Source organism: Callithrix jacchus, chromosome 1 (genome assembly GCF_049354715.1).
Source record: "Callithrix jacchus isolate 240 chromosome 1, calJac240_pri, whole genome shotgun sequence".
NCBI classification, from domain to species: Eukaryota; Metazoa; Chordata; class Mammalia; order Primates; family Cebidae; genus Callithrix; species Callithrix jacchus.
Genome location: NC_133502.1, coordinates 190213936 through 190233808, shown reverse-complemented (window position 1 = coordinate 190233808; position 19873 = coordinate 190213936). Strand labels below are relative to the sequence as shown.

General features: G+C 43.3%; 1 long non-coding RNA gene and 1 pseudogene across 2 annotated transcripts in view; both read right to left on the bottom strand.

The window, feature by feature from the left end:
* LOC128928639 (uncharacterized) overlaps positions 1-18654 on the bottom strand; it is a 28108-nt gene extending 9454 nt beyond the window's left edge. The window contains exons 1-2 of one of the 2 annotated variants that reach the window (XR_013521029.1): positions 18170-18654; positions 6717-9315 (exon numbers count right to left, since the gene is read on the bottom strand). This is a non-coding gene — a long non-coding RNA (uncharacterized LOC128928639). Of the gene's footprint in view, positions 1-6716; positions 9316-18169 lie in introns of those variants that run through there. The other variant, XR_013521028.1, reaches the window with a different exon arrangement.
* On the bottom strand, positions 11211-12126 carry LOC144577345 (MICOS complex subunit MIC26 pseudogene; annotated as a pseudogene).
* Positions 18655-19873: the final 1219 nt, after the last annotated feature.

Here is a 19873-nt window from a genome sequence, read left to right as displayed (position 1 = left end):
CCCAGGCTGGAGTAGAGTAGTGTGATCGTAGCTCACTGCAGCCTTGACCTCCTGGGCTCAAGTGATCCTCCCACATCAGCCTCCTGAGTAGCTAGGATTACAGGCATACACCACCACTCCTGGATAATTTTTTAAAATTTTTAGTAGAGATGAGGTTTTACTATGTTGCCCAGGCTGGTTTCAAACACTTGTGTTCACGCAATCCACCTGCCTTGGCCTCCAAACGATTACAGGTATGAACCACTGTGCCCAGCCTAGTCTGAATTTCTTTGTGTTTAGCACATCATTAAGGAGGTTTTTTTTGTTTCGTTTTGTTTTTGAGATGGAGTCTTACTCTGTCACCCAGGCTGGAGTGCAATGGCACGATCTCAGTTCCACCTCCTGGGTTCAAGTGATTCTCCTGACTCAGCCTCCTGAGTAGCTGGGATTACAGGTACACACCATCATGCCTGGCTAATTTTTGTATTTTTAGTAGAGATAGGGTTTCACCATGTTGGTCAGGCTGGTCTCGAACTGACCTTGTGGTCTGCCCACCTTGGCCTCCCAAAGTGCTGGGATTACAGGCATTAGTCACCATGCTTGGCCTAAGGTTTCTTTCTTTTATGAATCCTTTGATGTTGAGCAAGGTATGCATTACATTGAAGGCCTTTCCACAGTCCATGCACTGATAGGGCTTTTCTCCAGTATGCATCCTTTGATGTTGCATCAGATGTGCCCTCTGACCAAAGGTTTTCCCACACTCATTACATTTTTAGGGTTTCTCTTAAGTATGAGTTCTCTCATGTTGATTGAGATGTGTACTTCTGCTGAAAGATTTGTCACATTTTCTGCATTTATAAGTTTTATCTCCAGTATGAATTACCTGGTGTTGAGTAAGGTGTGCATTCCATCAGAAAGCCTTCCTACATTCATTACATTCAAAGGGTTTTTCTCCAGTATGAATCCTTTTATACTGAATAAAGGATGATCTATGGCTATAGGCTTTGCTACATTCAGATATAAAGTAAGTTGAATACTCTGGGTAAAGGCTTTTCCACATTCTTTACATTCACAGTATTTTTCCCCAGTATGAATCCTCTTATGGCATATTAGGGATGAACTAGGACTATAGGTTTTACCAAATTTAACACATTCATATGGTTTCTCTCCAGAATGAGTTCTTATATTACAAGTAAGTTGACTGAATGCTCTGAATAAAGGCTTTGCCACATTGATTACATTCATAGGGTTTCTCCCCACTATGAGTTTTCCAATTCAGAGAAAGGTATTAACTTTGCTTAAAGGCCTTCCCACACTGATGACATTCATAAGGTCTCTCCTGTATGAATCCTCTGATGTTGTGTCAGGCATTCCCACATTCACCCCACTCAGCACTTTTCTCCAGTATGAGCTCTCTGATGTAGAATAAGGAATGAGTCCCAGCTGAATGATTTTCCACAGATATTACATTCATATAATCTTTCAACTGTGTGACATCTTTCATGTTGTGTAAGGTGTGTTCCCCTGCTGACAGACTCTCACAATGTTTGCATTTGAAAGGCTTTTCCCTAGTACCAAACTTTTCCTATCCAATAATAATGTCCAGGTTTTCTCCAGCATGAGCATGCTGGTGTTAATATCTGAGCCACAGCTAAAGTATTTCCCACATTCATCACATTTGTATGGTTTCTTTTCCCCCCCCCAGGTAGATTCTCTGATGATTACTTAGATCTAGGTTATGTGAAAAGTGACTGTCATCACTGTCATCTTTTGGCACCATTTTCCCTGAAGAAAATTTGTTTTGAGTATCAATAGATAGCAGTCTAAATTTTCTTCAAATCCATTACATTAGTGAATGGTCCTCTGAGTCAGCCCTTTCTTCTGGGTAAATGCTATTTGCTCTAGATGACTCTATAAATACTCAAAAGATGCTGTGACTTGTCTTGTGGAGTAATGGATTCTATCCTTTTCACCTTTGGTGATTATCATTCCTTGGGAACAATCTTTAAAAATTATTTGCTTTATATTTGACTCTATACTTCCAGGTCTGGTCTCCTGGTCTGAAAAAAATTACTTGATCATTTACAAAAACAAAGCCCATATAACATGTATAACATGTTACTATTACTTTTATATTTTGATTTCTCAGATAGAGGTATGTGGCTTTGACTGATTCTGAATGTCATGCAAGCTAGGGGCCACTGTGACACAGGAGCAAGGAAGACATAAACAGGGAGAGAGAAGAGGTTTAGAAGTGTTGAAAATGAAGTAAATGAGGACTTCCCTCATGAAATGACTGATGGGAGAAAACTGGGTCCTTGAGAATGGACAAAGGAACAGTGTTAAGGGGAATCATAGCAATAATTACCAGGCAAGGAAAGGAGCATAAACCAGATTCCCCACATGCCTGGATCACAGTAAAATGTCACCAATAATTCCTTAGCACACAACTTGTTTCTCTGTGTGTTCTCGTAAATTTTCACAATGACTTTCCTGAAACAGCAAGTTACCAGGTTTGTAAAGACAGTCTCAGTCCACCCACTCTGCTGCCATCAGCAGTCACTGCTGCAGACACTGCTGAATTGACTAGAGGGACAATCCATACCTCATAAAGTCATCAAGTGATGGGCAGAATGGACACATGCAGAATCTACCATGGGGAAGGCGGCATGTGAGGAAGGCAGGAAACTGAGGAGCACGTGTGAATGGAGAAGTGATTACAGAAATCTTGCTGAGACTGAATGCTGCAGAAAGCAAAGAATCACAGTGTGGGTTCCGCCAGGTGGTGGTCATGGTTAAAACGAAGTTTTTAGTGTATTTGACTAATGATGGCATTCAAGATGGCTTCTGAGAAGAGAGGAGTAATGGAGAGTTCTGTCCGAGTGCCCATGATTTCACAGGCTGACACAGGGAAGTAGTGCACAAGAGATTCTATCAGAACTGAGAGAGACAGAATCTATGGGTGCTGAGGGACATGGAAGGTCAGATGACTAATGGATTTTGAGGCTGAATGGGAAGTGAGAGCTGATGACACAAGTGGAGATATGAGTGCAGAGGAGGAATCTGGGTGCTGGGACGCAGAGCAGAGAGGTTGAGTGCTGGGAGGCAGGGGAGCCAGTGGTGCAGCGAGCCTTCTGCACTGGCAGCCATTGGACCTGGTGCCTGCTCCAAGAGGTGAGGGTAAACAGAAAAGAGCAGAAGATGACAGAATTGGGATATGGAGGCATACAAATCAAGGTGTAGTTTCAAGGAAACCAACAGGAGAGAGGACACGAGGAAGGAAAGAAGCACAGTTAATTCAGAAAAACAAGGATTTCAAATCGTTTTTGGATTGTAGTAGACAGATGGTATCTGCCATGGGATCATCTGTGTAGAACAAAGCATGCAAAAGAGGCCTGACACTCCTAGGAACACTGGAAGGAATGAGAGAGAGAAACAGGTGAAAGCTGCACAATGAGCAAGGAGGGGTGTTCTTTAGAGAGAGAGGAAATGCTGGCAGTACAGACACTGTGTGTACAACTGAGAGAATGGAGGTTAGGAAGCACAGCCTAGGAGAGGTGGCACGGCGGAGGATAAGAACAAAAGCAGCAGTCAGGCTGCCGAGCAACACAAGGAGCAAGGGAAGTTTCACACACAGCAAGTGGCACTAGGGGCGAAGCTGGGCAGCTGCCTGTTCAAGTCCAGCCCTGATTTCCCGGTGGGGCAAGGCTCTGAGGACAGCATCATAGGAACCACTGGCTTGCTGCTCAGCCTTGTGCATGAGCTCTCAGGACCCCTTTCTGCCTGTTCACCTAGGGAGGGGCTGGGGCTCCTGGGAATTGTCCTCCACACCATCCAGGATGATAAACCTTCCTCCAAATGGGAGATTACATCAGGCTTGCAGTCCTGGAACCCTGCTTGGGAAAGGTAAGAGGCTTAGATGTAGGGCTCAGGACAGGTGTGAACCCAGGGCCCTGCCTGTGTTGTTCCCTGACACTGAGAGACTGTACAGCACGAATGACAGGGATTTGTGGGAAAGCCATAAAAATTCCACAAGCCTGTATGTCCCATGGGGCAGGAAACTATGACCTCTGAATCTCAAACAAAGCTCCATAGTCAAAGTCCCCAGGTCCTCTGGATTCAAGGCTGGATAGTTGCAGAAGAGCACCCACAGCCCTCTTTTTCCAGCCCCCATTAGCAGTGCAGGGCCCTCAGGTGTGCAAGGATCTGCACCTGTAACTCTGCCAAGTCCAAAACCTCTTTCAGAGTCTGTTGCATCTTTTAAAATTATTTATGTTTTTGGTGCAATGGCTCACGCCTATAATCTCAGCACTTTGGGAGGCTGAGGCGGGTGGATCACAAGGTCAAGAGATTGAAACCATCCTGGTCAACATGGTGAAACCCCGTCTCTACTAAAAGTACAAAAATTAGCTGGGCATGGTGGCGCGCACCTGTAGTCCCAGCTACTCGGGAGGCTGAGGCAGGAGAATTGCCTGAACTCAGGAGGCGGAGGTTGCGGTGAGCCGAGATCGTGCCATTGCACTCCAGCCTAGGTAACAAGAGCGAAACTCCGTCTCAAAAAAAAAAAAATTATTCACATTTTCATCAAAATCTCTAATGCATCTGTGTTTATTTAAAAATAAACACTTGCCAGCTAAATTTCTTTACTTCTTCTGTTCTCCCTATCAGCTCTGCAGACACCACAGCCACCATGTGTCCCACAGCCACATCCTAGAACATCACCACTTCCTGCGAGATGACACACAACAGTGCTAGGCAGTGGGAAGGCCATACATGGCACATCGCAGAGTGTCACCAAGGCTGTCTCCACAATAAGAGAAGGGCACATTCACAGAAACCAGAGACATATATCACACTGAAAAAAAGCACAAGCAGCGTTCTCATTCAAGCAAGACCAAGATGGTGATGCTGAGTTCTGCTACTCTAATCTTCTCCCAGAAGTTCATGTGAATGCATTGATATTCCAACAGAGTAACCACAGCTGGTCCTTACAACTGTAAGGACCCGAGACAAGATGTCAAAGTGAATAACGTAAATAACAACAGAATACGTGGGGTATGCATTTATTCAGCTATATGGGCTGAACTGCACCCCTACACTAAATTCATGTATTGAAGCCCTATCCCTTAATACAACTGTATTTGGAGACAGGGTCTTTAGGAGGTAATTAAATTAAATGAGGTCAGAAGGTTGGGATCCTAATCCATGATGACTGATGTCCTTATTAGAGGAGGAAGAGACACCAGAAATCTCATTCTCTCCATGTGTGCAGATAGAAGAGGCCACACAAGGAAATAGTGAGGATGTAGCCTTCTCTAAGCCAGGAGGAGAGGCCTCAGGAGAAACTCTCCTGATAGCACTTCGATCTGCACCTTCCTACCTCCAGAACTGAGAAAAGATGCATATGTGTTGTTTAAACCATGCAGTCTATGGAATACTGTTATGGCGGCTCCAACAGACTAATAAATTCAGAGTTCAAACATACAAACCATATACAGTTTAGGATACATGTGGTAATGCTACAAAGAAAAGCAAGAAAAATATTCCAATAATTTCTGATTAGAGATTACATTTGAAGCAGAAAGAGGAATGAGAATGCTCCATTCTTCAGGTAGACACGGAGCACTTCACCTTATGATTATTTCACATTACATGTATGTTATAAATATTATTTAGTATCTATAGAACATGTAATAGAATTACTAGAAAAAGAAGTGGGGCCAGGCATGGTGGCTCACGCCTGTAATCCTAGCACTTTGGGAAGCTGAGGCAGGCAGATCAGTTAAGCTCAGGAGTTCAAGACCAGCATGAGTGACATGGCAAAACCCTGTCTCTATTAAAAATAAAAAAAATAGCCACGTGGTGGTGTTTGCCTGTAGTCCCACACACTTGGGAGTTTGAGGTGGAAGGATCCCTTCATCCCAGGTGGTAGAGGTTGCAGTGAGCTCCAGCCTGGGTGACAGAGTGACACTCTGCTTCAAAAATAAATAAATAAACAAATAAATAGAAATGGGATTTAACATTAGAAATGAGAAAACACAGATTTATTTCAAGTCAATTATTAAGGTAAATTTAATCCCAAACTAAATCTTTGGGAAATGTTCGGCAGATTTAAGAGAGAATTTCTAAAATATCATGAAAAATAAACCAGGTACCAGGCACCAGGTCAAGAAAGGATGGAAAATTGAGAACACCCTGACCCATATAAAGAAAGAGAGAGGCTGAGCATGGTGGCTCATGCCTGTAATCCAAGCAGTTTGGGAGGATGAGGTAGGAGGATTGCTTGAGCCCAGGAGTTTGACAACAGCCTAAGGAAACATAGGGAGACACCCTCTTTACCAAAAAAAAAAGAAAAGAAAAATTAGCCATGCTTGGTGACACATACCTGTAGCCCCAGCCACTTGGGAGACTGAGGTGAAACGGTCACCCAGGTGGTCAAGGCTGCAGTGGGCTATGATTGTGCTACCGGACTCCAGCCTAGGTGAGAGCCTGTCTCTAAAAAACCAAACCAAACAAACAAACAAAAACTAATCAATGGAGCAGAAAAGGTAGATTCCCACCCACATCTTATAAAACCTTATGTTTTATTTTTTTGAGGCAGGGTCTCACTCTGTTGCCCAGGCTTGATCAATGTTCACTGCAGCCTCAACCTCCTAGGCTCAAGTGATCCTCCCACTTCAGCCTCCCAAGTAGCTGGGACTACAGGTGTATGCTGCCATACCTGGCTAATTTATGTATTTTTGTAGAGACCAGGTTTTCCCATGTTGCCTAGGCTGATCTTGAACTCCTGAGCTCAAGCAATTGACCCTCCTCAGCCTCCCAAAGTGCTGGGATTATAGGTGTGAGCCACTGTGCCTGGCCATAAAATCTTAAAAACAAACAAACAAGCAAAACCTATAAAAACCTAAGTTTAGGAAAATTTTCCAGTAATTAGAAAGTATAAAGACATTCCACTATTAATGTAGTAAAATGGAAAAGTTAAAAATACACCATAACAACACCTAGGATATGTAGAGATTATGGGAAACAAACTTTGGGATATAAATTATTATACCTTTTGTGGATGGAAGTTTCACACAATGTATTCAAACGCCTTAAGTGCAGTCATATCTTTGTCTCTGGAATCCCATCAGTGTAAATATATTCTAGTAATGTGCATGAATTAAGTAAATTAATATATTCTACAACATTGGTTATGACAATAATAAGATGGAAACAATTTAGTGGTGACCCAAAATGGCAAATTGGTTTAATAAATTATGGTACCTCTAGGCCATGGAATGCAATGTGGCCAATATAATGATGCCTGAAGATGTGTCATGACCTGGAAAGACAATTATGCTTAAATATATTGAAGGAATATGTTCACCATGAATTATATTAAAAAATAAATATGTATATTTTCATACACACATTGTACAGGCGAGCAAATGAAGCTTCATCTGTATTTTCAGTCATTCACCATACTCACAGCCTGAGCCTGCCTCCTGTCAGATCAACAGCAATGTTAGATTCTCATAGGAGCACAAACCCTATTGTGAGTTGCACCTTCAAGGGATCCAGGTTGTGCACTCGTGAGACTCAAATACCTGATGACCTGTCACTGTCTCCCATCACCCCCAGATGGGACCATCTACTTGCAGGAAAACAAGCTCAGGACTTCCAATGAGCCTACATTATGGTGAGTTGTATAATTATTTCATTATATATTTCAATGTGATAATAATAGAAATAAAGTGTACAATAAATGAAATGCACTGGAATCATCCCCAAACTATCCCCCTACTTCCTGGTCTGTGGAAAAACTGCCTTCCACAAAACTAGTCCCTGGTGTCAAAAAGGTTGACGACCACTGATCTTAGCCTTCCAAAGCGCAGGGATTATAGGTGTAAGCCACCGAGTCCGGCCAGGTAGTTATCTCTTAATGGATGCAGAGTTTCTGTTTGGAGTGATGAAAAAAGTTTTGGTTATAGCTAGTGGTGATGGTTGCAATTATTATGAATATAATTAGTGATACTATATTGTATATTAAACATGATTAGAATAGCTTTTTTTTTTTTTTTTTTTGTAGAAACAGTGTTTCACTATTTTGCCCTGGCTCTCCTTGAATTCCTAGGCTCTAATGATCTTCCCATCTTGACCTCCCAAAGTGCTTGGATTAGAATAGCAAATTTTATATTATAGTTGGCCATCCTCATCTGCAAATTCTGCATCATCTAATTCAACCAAATGTGGATCAAAAAGATTCGATTCTGCTGAGAAAAAGTACTATAAAAAAGTTGAAAATAAACCCATAAAAGTCATACAAATATACTTTTATAATAAAAGTATATTAAAAATAAGCCCATAAAAGTCATACAAATTTTAAAAAACATACAGTATAACTACTTACATAGTATTTATTATATTAGCTATTATAAGTAGTCTAGAGAGGATTTAAAGTATATGAGAAGATGTGCAAGAGTTATATGCAAACACTACACCATTTTACATAAGGTACTTGAGCATCTGCAGATTTTAGTATCCTCAGGAGGTTCTAGAACCAATTCCCTATAGAGACCAAGGGACAATTGGATACATTTACCACACACACAAAAAGCAGCGTGATAACCTGTGCATATAGCATTCTATCATTTGGGTAAAAAACAAGTGAACAAGGAATATCAATGCAGATGGTTGCATACATATGGATTGTCTCTAAAAGAATACACACAAGGGGCTGGGCTGGTGGTTCACGACTGTAATCCCAGCACTTTGGGAGGCTGAGGTGGGTGGATCACAAGGTCAGGAGTTCAAGATCAACCTGGCCAACATGGTGAAACCCAATCTCTACTAAAAATACAAAAATGTGTTGGGCATGGTGGTTCCTGTAATTCCACCTACCCAAGAGGCTGAGGCAGGAGAATTGCTTGAACTGGGACACAGGAGGTGGAGGTTGCAGTGAGCTGAGATAGCTGGGAACAGAAGAAGATGTTTGAATTCTGAACTGTGTGTATGCATTACTTATCCTACAGTTTAATTACTTAAAAAGAATTCATAGAAATGAATTTAAAAAAACATTATAACCCCAACAAATAAACATGCAAAGGTCAGAAAAGTCAATACATTAAAAAAAAATATGCCCTTGCCAACTTGGCACTGGCACAGAAAGCAAAGTCCTTGCTGTTACCTATACCTCGGCCATGTCCTCTTCTCCAGGGAGGGGTGCAGGAAGAAAGAGGATACACAAGCACCAGGTCTGTGGGGCTCTCAACTGCTCAGAAAAACGGTGCACTCCTGTTCAGCACCGAAACAGGGACAGGCTAGATGTGCCACATGTGCATCTGTGGCTCCACGCTGTGAAGAAAGAATAGCCTTTGTCTTTGGGTTTCTAGACTTTTCTGACCTCTGTGAGGCACTTAACACAGTGTAGACCACATGTGTCTTCTTAGAACCAGGTCCTCCTACAAAGAAAATTCCTGGCCAGATTATTTCAACAACAAGTGCTATCAAACATTTAAGGGTGAAATACGCATTCAACTTCTATCAGAAAATAATAATAAGGGAATGCTTCATAACTGATTTTATGAGAGCAACATACTCCTAATATCAAAATCTAACAAATTATAAGAAAAAAAATTAAAGACCAATCTCACTCACTTAGATGTAAAAATTCTCACCATATATTATTAAATGAAGTGTAGGTATATGTAGTGTGTGTGTGTGTGTGTGTGTGTGCGCGTGCGTGTGCGTGCCTGTGAGTTTATCCCAGAAACAAAATGTTGGCTCAACATTAGAAAATTTATTTAATCAAGAAAATGGGTTGGGTATGGTAGCCCATGCCTGTAATCCCAGCACTTTGGGAGGCCAAGGTGAGCAGATCACTTGAGGTCAGGAGTTTGAGAACAGCCTGGCCAACATGGCAAAACCCTGTCCCTATTAAAAATACAAAAATTAGCTAGGCGTGGTGGCGCACACCTGTAATTCTAGCTACCAGGGAGGCTGAGGCATGAGAATTGCTTGAACCCGGGAGGCAGAGGTTGCAGTGACCCAAGATCATGCCACTACACTCCAGCCTGGGCAACAGAGTGAGACTCCATCTCAAAACCCACCCCCCAAAAAAGAAAAACAAAGAAAATGTATGTAATTAATCACAACAATAGAATAAAGGAGAGAAATCATAAAATAATATGTGCAGAAAAGCATTTCATAAAATTCAACACCAATTCATGGTAAAAATGCTCAGCAAACTAGGAATGAAGTTAATTGATACAAGGCATCTACAAACAATACCTACAATTCACATCATTATACACAGTGACATATTGAGTGTTTTTACCCTAATATTGGGAAGTAAGTAAAAATGGCTATTCTTGGCTGGGTCTAGTGGCTCATACCTATAACCCTAGCACTTTGGGAAGCTGAGGTGGGAGAATTACTTGAGGCCAAGAGTTCAAAACTAGCCTGGACAACAAAGGGAGCCTCCGTTTCTGCAGATAAGTTTTTTAAAAAATTAACCAGAGGGGTTTTCTCTGTGTTTGAATCCTCCCTCCGTCTCTGTATCGGGGAGCTATTTTTTTCCTCATTCCTTCTTTCTTGTCTATTAAACTCTCTGCTCCTTAAAACCACTCCATGTGTGTCCATGTTGTTTTACCTAATTTGACCTGAGACAAAGAACCCTGGTGTTCCTCCACTCACTGGAGCTGTAGCATTTTGGTGCACTGGCTGGGAAAGGGAATTCATTCATCATACTGGTAAGTATGGAGAAAATCTCAACTTTAAATCTATTCTTTAATCCCAAGGCTCTCTTCCAGCTATCCTGTGTCCAAACTTTCTTTCTCTCTCTATCCACAGACGGAAGCAGACAGTTTGGCCACTGTGTCTGCTGCACTCACCTCCTCCCCAGACAGCACCTGCCACCCCAGATAGCACCTGCCACCTAGAAACTTTCTTAGCAAAAATAATAAAAACCAATCCATTGTCCTCTTAAAAAAATTAGTCTTTTACACTCTCTGTGTGTCTACTATGCAGGAATCTTTACAGTTCAGGGAAACAGGTCTGTTAGAAGAGGTCACAAATTGCAGTAAGCAGTAGCTCAATAAACATCTCTCTACAGTTACACATGGTATTTTTAAGCCACCTAGTGAAAATAAAAATCCTCTTCATGAGACTCTCTGCAGTACACAGCATCTTCACAATATTTCCATTTTGTGCTTTTCTACTGCTACTTCTGTGGATGGGAAAGTTCTGCATTTTTTTTTAACTTGGGTTTTAATTATGTACCTAAATAGCAACATGAGAATGAGGAGTTCTAAGGCTTGTACATTATCTCTAGGTGAAAGGGTTTCAGATTAGTTTGCTTGTAGGATGGTATCACCCAAGATAACAGAAGTCTGGTCTAATTTTTCCTGAAGAAGAAAACCAATTTAATACATTCAATACTGACTTCTCTGCCATTTTTCTGTAGAAATACCGATTTATTCTATGGAGTTTCCAATGTTTACCTATAACTGATTAAGATGGGCAGAGCATGGAGTTTTCTACTTAGTTCCAGGTGAATTCTTCACATTTCCTGGCTTTTGAAAGTTCTCCTTCCACAAATCTTCTATGACGATATATCCTCGTAAACCCCAGTCATATAATCTCTCCCCACTGACCTGGGCAAACACGATGGCTTGTTGTGGATAATAGAGGGAGGCAGCTAATCCCATGAAACCAGGCAGATACACTAGCTTCTTCATTTTTGAACCTCTAGCCAAAAAGAGTCCAATAAGGCCAGCAAAACCAATAACACCAAGTCTCGGAAAAAATCCAGGAGGTACATTTTGGAGATAGTCATAGCTGTCTAACCCCCATTGAACCAAACTTTGCATCTTGGGCTTAGTTTGGGAGTACGTTTCCTGACACCAGCTTGTGTATGGCTCACAGTAGTGTCGAAGCTATGAGACGCTTTCTTCAAGTGGGCTCCTTGACTCCTCCACATACTTCGATTGACCTTTGAGAACTGAGTAGAGTGAAAGCTCATCAACCTTCACAGAATTTTTGGGAGGTGAGTCCTTTTTTGGTACAGCATAGACTTTGAAGGTGAGCAAGCTCAGGCTGGCCGGCCCCACGGACCTCTGAGTTACCTTGAACATGTCGCTGGCAACGGTGGCTCTGGCAGGGTCCAAAGTTCTGCTTTTAACAGTTAAAAGTAAACTGTCTCCCACAGCCAGATTTTAGTCCCAATTCTCTCCCATCAGTAGGAAAATGGCCATTCAGTTCCTATGTTCCTTTAAGGGACCTGTTCTGTCTCTGATTAAGACAGTTCTTAATTAGCAAGGGGATTTTAAGTCCAGAAGTTAACCAGGACAATTGTTTCTATGGGTAAATGTTTTAGCATGGACCATAATAGCAGGATACAGAGTTCAATCTAGCATGCCCCCTCCCTTTAAGGGGCCTTGGCCAATTACATGGTTTTTCTTGAAATCTGGAAGGCACAGAGGCCACACAAGTCTAGGAGGTCAAAGGAAAATAAAAGGCAGAGAACTAAGAATGCCTGGGGAAAGCATGCCTAAGGCCCTGAAGTTTAGTTTCTCTGGTGCCACAGCTTGAAGGGCCTGCAGTCATGAGGGCCACTTTTAAATAGGTGCTGGGGGTCCAGGAACTAGAGAGAATATAGTTGGGGGATGCCCCCCTACTGCTTTCTTCTCCATCCTGGATCACATATCAAAACAAAAGAGACTCACTTCTCTTTCTAAATGGGATCATCTTTAACATGCACTCCCCTAGAGCGTATTTTAAAGAACCGGGACTCATTCAACCCTGAAACTTTGAAGAAAAAGTGGCTTATTTTCTTTTGCAAAAGGCCTTTTTGCTAGACCTTTCCAAGCACTGTAATGTCAACCCAACTCTTTTAGCAACCATACCAGGCAGGCCCAGGGAAAACAGTTCCCCAAAATTAAAAAAGTCACTTTCAGGGAAATCATCTGAGAATCCCCTTTATTTGTGGCCCCTTCAAGTTCCCTTCTCATTGCAGGATCTTAGGTAAGTAAAGGGAGACTTAAGCTGATTTTCTGATGACCCTGATACAGAAGCTTTCCAAAATTTAACTCAGGTATCTGACCTCTCATGGAGGAATGTTAGGTTGCTCCTAAGCCAAACCCTAACTGCAGCTAAAGCAGGCAGCTCTGCAAGCAGAAGAGAATTTTGGAGATGACCAATATATCTCTGATAGCAGGCCAAAAGGCAAAAAGAAAATACAGAAGGCAAAAATAGGGGAAACAGCATTCTCAGTAAGAAGAGAGGCAACACCTCAACCCTAATTGGAACTCCTTCCTATGGCATTTTTCCTTCTTTCGTGGTTTAAAATGGCTTCTATCTCTTTTATAGTGTTCTTCCAACCTGTGAAAAGTTAATTTTCCAAACCTTAAAATGCTTGGCACAGGGTTGAGCTAGGGGGAAGGAACTCAGAAGCCTGAGAAGCTGGTAAAAGGATAAGTTTCTTACCAGTCGGGCTTATGGCTTCTCTCTCCCTGTGCAAAATGGTAAAGGGATAAGGATTAGCGTTTATATTCTCTGTACATTTATAATTAATGAAAAAGAATTTGTGAGGTTGGTCTTAAGTGGTAGACAACATGGTGTGCTGTGCATGTCTTTCTGTATGGTTCTGTCAAAGAAAGGGGATCTTAGGTCAGGATGCAGGCCCAGGACCCCAGAAGCCTGCTGGTCAGTAACAAACTTGGCTACAGGCCTCCATCTTGTTTCATGTCCTTGAAAACATGACCTGTAACCACATGACAATACTTTGTTTTAGTCTCTGCCATTTTACAATGGTGGCTGTCATCCTGTGCTAAGTAGTTCCTGGGTGAAGGCCACAAAATCAGATAAGCCAGTTCCTCAATCTGGGTTGTGCCAGCTGATCCATCAAGGGCGGGGTTTACAAAATATCTTAAGTAGTTATCTTGAGAGCACTTTAGAGAGCATCAAAATCTTGTAGCCTCCAGCTGTATGACTCCTAAGCCATGGTTTCTAATTTTTTTTTTTTTTGAGACTCGTGTCTAACTCGTGTCCCTCAGGCTGGAGTGCAATGGCATGATCTCGGCTGACTGTAACCTCCGCCTCCTGGGTTCAGGCCATTCTCCTGTCTCAGTCTCCCAAGGAGCTGGAATTACAGGCACCTCCACCACACCCGGCTAATTTTTGCATTTTTAGTACAGATGGTGTTTCACCACGTTGGCCCCGCTGATCTTGAACTCCTGACTTCAGATGATCCGCCCACTTTAGCCTCCCAAAGTGCTGGGATTACAGGTGTGAGCCACTGCACTTGGCCCCTGGTTTCTAATCTGATGGCCAGTTTCTTGGTCTGGTCCACAGGCAAGAGGGAAGTATATCTTCAGAAGGGGCTGTTACCATCTTTGTTTCAAACTACAAACTGTAAACCAGGCTCCTCCCAAAGTTGGTTCAGCCTACGTCCAGGGATGGACAAGGACAGCTTGTGGGGTAGAAAAAAACAAAGCTGTTTGGGTTGGATCTCTTTCACTGTCTCAGTCATAATTTTGCAATGACAGTTTCAAAAGCTGCCTATCCCTCATTTGAAAATACCTTGTACACTCCTGGTTAAGTAATAACCTAATTAAGAGAGGCCTGAGAGAGCTGCCTAACCCCTTGTACTACGTGAGGACAGTGAGAAGTTGCCATCTATGAGAAAGGAGGCACTCAGCAGATGAGGACCTTAAGCTGGGACTTCCCAGCCTTCATAACTGTGAGAAATAAACTTAAAATTGTTTATAAGCTACTCATTTATGTTATTTTCTTACAGCACCCTGAATGGACTAAGATACCTTTGCAGAGTTTATTCTGTGCACCCTTTTGGTGTAATAAGTATTAACAATGAGAATAACAACTTGTGAGTCCAGTAAGTCTTTCTAGTGAAACGCTGGCCCTGAGGGTGGTAGTGGGATCCCTAATACAGCAAACCACAGACTGCAAGGAAGTAACGCAGACTTCCTTGCAGAAGGTAACGCAGACATAATACAAATAGGCATATGAGTATAACGTATACAGAACAGACACATGATCAAGATCTTACATGCAGAACATATAAAGCACCCTTAAAGCTCAAACACAAGAATCCAAACAGATAAAAAATAGACAAAGAACTTAACCAAATCTTCACAAAAGAAGATACAGACATAAAAAATAAGATGCTTGCTCATCCAGGCACAGTGGCTCACACTTGTAATCACAGCACTTTGCGAGGCTGAGGTGGGAGGATTACTTGAGTTCAGGACTTCAAGACCAGCCTGGGTAACATAGCATGACCCCTCTCTACCAAAAATCAAAACAATTAGCTGGGTGGTTTGGTGGTGCACACCTGTAGTCCCAGCTACTCAGGAGGCTGAGTAGGTGAATCACTTGAGCCTGGGTGGCCAAGTCTGCAGTGAGCCATGGTTATACCAGGGCACTCCAGCCTGGGTGACACAGCAAGACTCTGTCTCAAAAAAAAAAAGAGATGGTCATCATCATCAGGAAAATCCAAGTTAAAAACACAATGAGATACTGCCACACACAATTACAAGGGCTAAAACTTGAGTGACAATATAAAGTGTTGACAATTTCTGGAGCAAATATTTCTCACACATTGTTGGTGGCAGTGTAAAATGAACCGGCCACTTTGGAAGTTTCAGAGTTTTTTAATAAATTTAAACATACTGTTACTTAACTTGTAAAGTTAAACCTCATGACTGAGCAGAACTACTAGGTGTTTATCCAAGGCAAATGAAAATACATAGCCACAAAAAGGCCTATACAGAAATCATAAACATCTTATATCCATATTTATTCATAAGAGCTCAAAACTAGAACCAACTCAAATGCCCATCAACAGGTGAATGAATAAGCAAACTGTGATAGGTTGACTCAAGGAATACCACTCCATAAAACTCAACTAACTGCTAACATGCACACCCTGTGGATGGCCAGGGATATCTGAATGAAGAAAAGCCAGACACAAGAGTGTATACACTATGGTTTGAATTATATAAGGTTGTAAACAAGTTCTATGGTATAGAAATCAGACCAATGGTTGCTTGCAGTGAGGAATAGCAGGAACTGACAACAGAGGCATGAAGGAAGTTTTGGGGGTGTTAAAAATGTTCCCTGCCTTGATCAGGGTGGTAGTTACATAGATCAATACACTGGTCAAAACCCATCCAACTGTACACTCAAATGTGAATTTTACTGTAGCTAAATTTTACCTTAATGAACTTAATTGAAAAGAAAACCAGCTCCACACCAGCTCCTACAAGCTAGCATCTTTGGTTCCCTTCCAACCTCCAGGCCTCACTTCCCATCTCCTGTACCTCTTCCTTGAACCCTGTCCTCCCCGCTACTCTCACTCTATAAACAGCCTTTGGGCACAGTTCCTTTTGGCCTCTACCCTTCCCTGAGATGTTGGCAACTCCAAAATTCTTTCTCTACTCTGTAACGGTCCCTGATGCTCTGAATCTGGGGTGGCCTGAATTTCTTCCTCTGGATATCATCCAAGCCAAAATCTCACTCATTACACTTCACCCACATCATCCAAACGTGTGTCCTCATCTGGGAATGCACCATCTCCATCTGGCAAGCTGTGCAGCCAGAAATGGGAGACTCTAAGGTCAGGCCTTCAGCCTCTACTCCTCAGCCCAAGTCCTACAGACTCATCACTCCAAACCCCTTTGACCTATCACTTCCCCAATTGCCACAGCCTTCTCCTTCCTGGGACTACAGGAATGGGCCACCATACCCAGCTACTTAAAAAAATTTTTTTGTAGAGATGTGGTTTTGCTATGCTGCCCAGCCAGGTTAGTCTTGAAGTCCTGGGCTCAAGTGATCCTCTGGCCTTGGCCTCCCAAAGTGTTGAGATTACAGGTATGAGCCACAGCATCTGGCCAAGAATTTGCTTCCTCTGTAAGGATGAATATTTCACTGCATATATACACCACATTTTCTTTACTCATTGCTGGTAGACTGCACCTCTTAACTGTTGTGAATAATGCTGCTTAGAACATGAGTATACAGATATCTCTTGGAGATCTTTATTTTTATTTTTTAAAGACAGGGTTTCACCATGTTGTTCAGGCTGGTCTTGAATTCCCGACCTCAGGTGATCCACCCGCCTTGGCCTCCAAAGTGCTTGGATTACAGGCGTGAGCCACGGCGCGCCGCCTGGAGATCTTTCTTTCAATTGTTTTGGGTATATAACCAGACTGGGATTGCTGGAGCATGTGGTAATTTATTTTTTTTATTTTTATTTTTTTTGACGAATTACCATACTGTTTCCCACAGCGAAGGCAGCATTTATATTCCCACCAGCCATGCACAGGTTCCAAGGTCTCCACATCTTCTATATACTTGTTATCGTCTATGTTTTGATAACAGGCATCCTTCTGTAAGGTGATCTTTAAACAACTTTGATTGTGAAATACAAACACAGGATAGTGCAAAAATCTTACCTGGAACAGACAATTGAAAAGAGAACATTCAGGGAGTCACCACACAGATTAAGAAATAAACATTCCTGGCATCCCAGAAGCAGCCTCTGCCCTATCCCAGGAAACCATTTCTTTCTTTTTTCTTTTTTCTTTTTTTTTTTTTTGAGACGGAGTCTTGCTCTGTTGCCCAGGCTGGAGTGGCCGATTTTGGCTCACCACAATCTCTGCCTCAGGACTCAAGTGATTCTCCTGTCTCAGCCTCCCGAGTAGTTGAGATTACAGGTATATGTCACCACACCAGGCTAATTTTTGTATATTTAGTAGAGATGGGGTTTCAGAATGTTGGCTAAGCTGGTCTCGAACTCCTGATCTCAAGTGATCCACCCCTGGTGAACCATTTCTATCACAACGCCTCTCCTTCATTGGCCCACATCCCCCAGGCCTTTAGAGGAATAGTAATTTCTCTGGCTATTACAGTCATAATTTTCTTGTTTATCCTTACAGTTTTATGATTTTTTTTTTTTTTTGGTATCGCAAAACAATAGAACTCTTTTTTGCCAGTTTCTGAACTTTGCAAGTTGAATCACCCTGTATGGCTTGTGTGTGTTTCTCTTTTTGCTTAACACTGTGTAGGTAACATTCATCCCTGTTGCTCTCGCAGCTCTCATCCGTGCATTTTTAGTGTAGAATTTCATAGCAGAAAGATTCCCTTTCAGTTCTTCAAATACAAATGCACAGACAGAGCGAAACTGTACCTGTCTTCTCTGGCTCCGGGGCAGGGGCCTCCACGGGTTCCGCGGAAGCCTCCCCAGGAGGAGTAGGCAGCTCTGTACCTTCCGGACCCGGGGCAGGCCCAAAGGAGCCTCCTGCTCCTGGGGCTCTGGGTCCTGCAGCGGAGCCTCGCGGGGCGGCCACGCTCAGCCCCATGCCCAGCGAACGCACGCCCCGGCACACCCCCGCCACAAGCTACTCGGGGCGAACCCGCGCTCAGGGACCAGGGCCAGGCCTAAAGTTCCGCGGCCCAGAGCCATCGGACGCGGAGCCACCAGCGGAGAGGTCCCGAGGCGGACAAAGACCGCCGACGGTCTGACTGACTGGCTAGTGAGCGGACGGGACTTTCACAAAAGGACGGCGACTACTACAAAGAGCAGCCTGCAGCCGACGCAGAAAAGTACCCGGCCGCGGAGTGATCGCGAACCACACCACCTGAGGCCTTTGCGCCGCGCAGGCGTCGGACTCCATTTCCCAGAGGGCTCCCGGGCCCCTGTTTGCGTCCCGACGCCGACGAGTATGTAGCTCGGCCTTCTGGGAAATGTAGTTCAGGAGCCGGCAACTGTGAGCTCCAGTCCCACCAAGCTTCTTGCTGCAGTGGGCGCTGTATATCTCCATGTGCCCGCCAGTGCGGGGCCGCTGCAGGGGTGTCTCATTGCGAGGTTTTGGCGGGGGCGGATGCCCAGGAACTAGGTAGGAATTGCCCTGTCAGTTCGTCCACGTCTCCAGGTGGGATCGCAGCCCAAGGCCCACCGCCCACATGTAGCCCCTTTTGGAGCCAGACACCTGAGGCCCACGGGAAAGGCCCCCAGAGTTGGGAGAGCCCTAGTGCTGCTCTCAGATAGTCTCCGTAATTCTGACCACAGTCCCCCTTAAGGCGACAGAACAGGAGGAGCCCAGTATTGGCACAGTGTTCTAACTACCGCCGCTTCTTCGCTTTAACCTAGGTTCAGCTTTGGCCACAAACTCTGCCCAGCCACCAGAATCACCACCAGAGTTCTGCCTGGGTAATAAGAGCGAAACTCCGACTCAAAAAAAAAAAAAAAACCCAGGTCATTCCTTAGCACTTTATCTACCTCCTATCTTCGTTTTTGGGCATCTAGAAAATACCAGTTGGCACCTTCCACACTACCTGTAAATCTCCTCATCCAAATATATAAGTTCATTAGGTAAATTTACTACTTTCTACTTTACCAAATTACAGTTTTGCTACACTCTCTACCACTCCATAATAAAGTTTCCTTTTCCTCCAGCTTCCAAGACATATTCTTTGCTCTCCTTCAAGCCCTGACTGGCAGCCTCTTCAAGGTCCATCCTGTTTCTGTCCACTGCTTAGTCCCCAACTCAATGTCACATGTTTTAGATTTCTGTTATGGCAGCATTCCACCTGCAGATACAAAATCCTATTCTGGCTATTGGTGCTTCATAACATTCAACTCTAAACTTCTTGGGATACAATAACCAATGAAAAATGTTCACACATTCTGTGGGTAGGAAGTTTGAACAAGGCATGGCAGGACTAGCTTTTCTGCTTGTCTCTGTCCATGACTCCTGCAACCTCAAATAAATGGAGGCCGGAATTATCTGGAGGTTTCTTCAATCACAGATGTGAAGCCTAGGCCGGGATCACTTGAGGTCAGGGCGTAGCTAAAATTGCAAACTTGAGAACTTACACCTGGCCTCTCCAT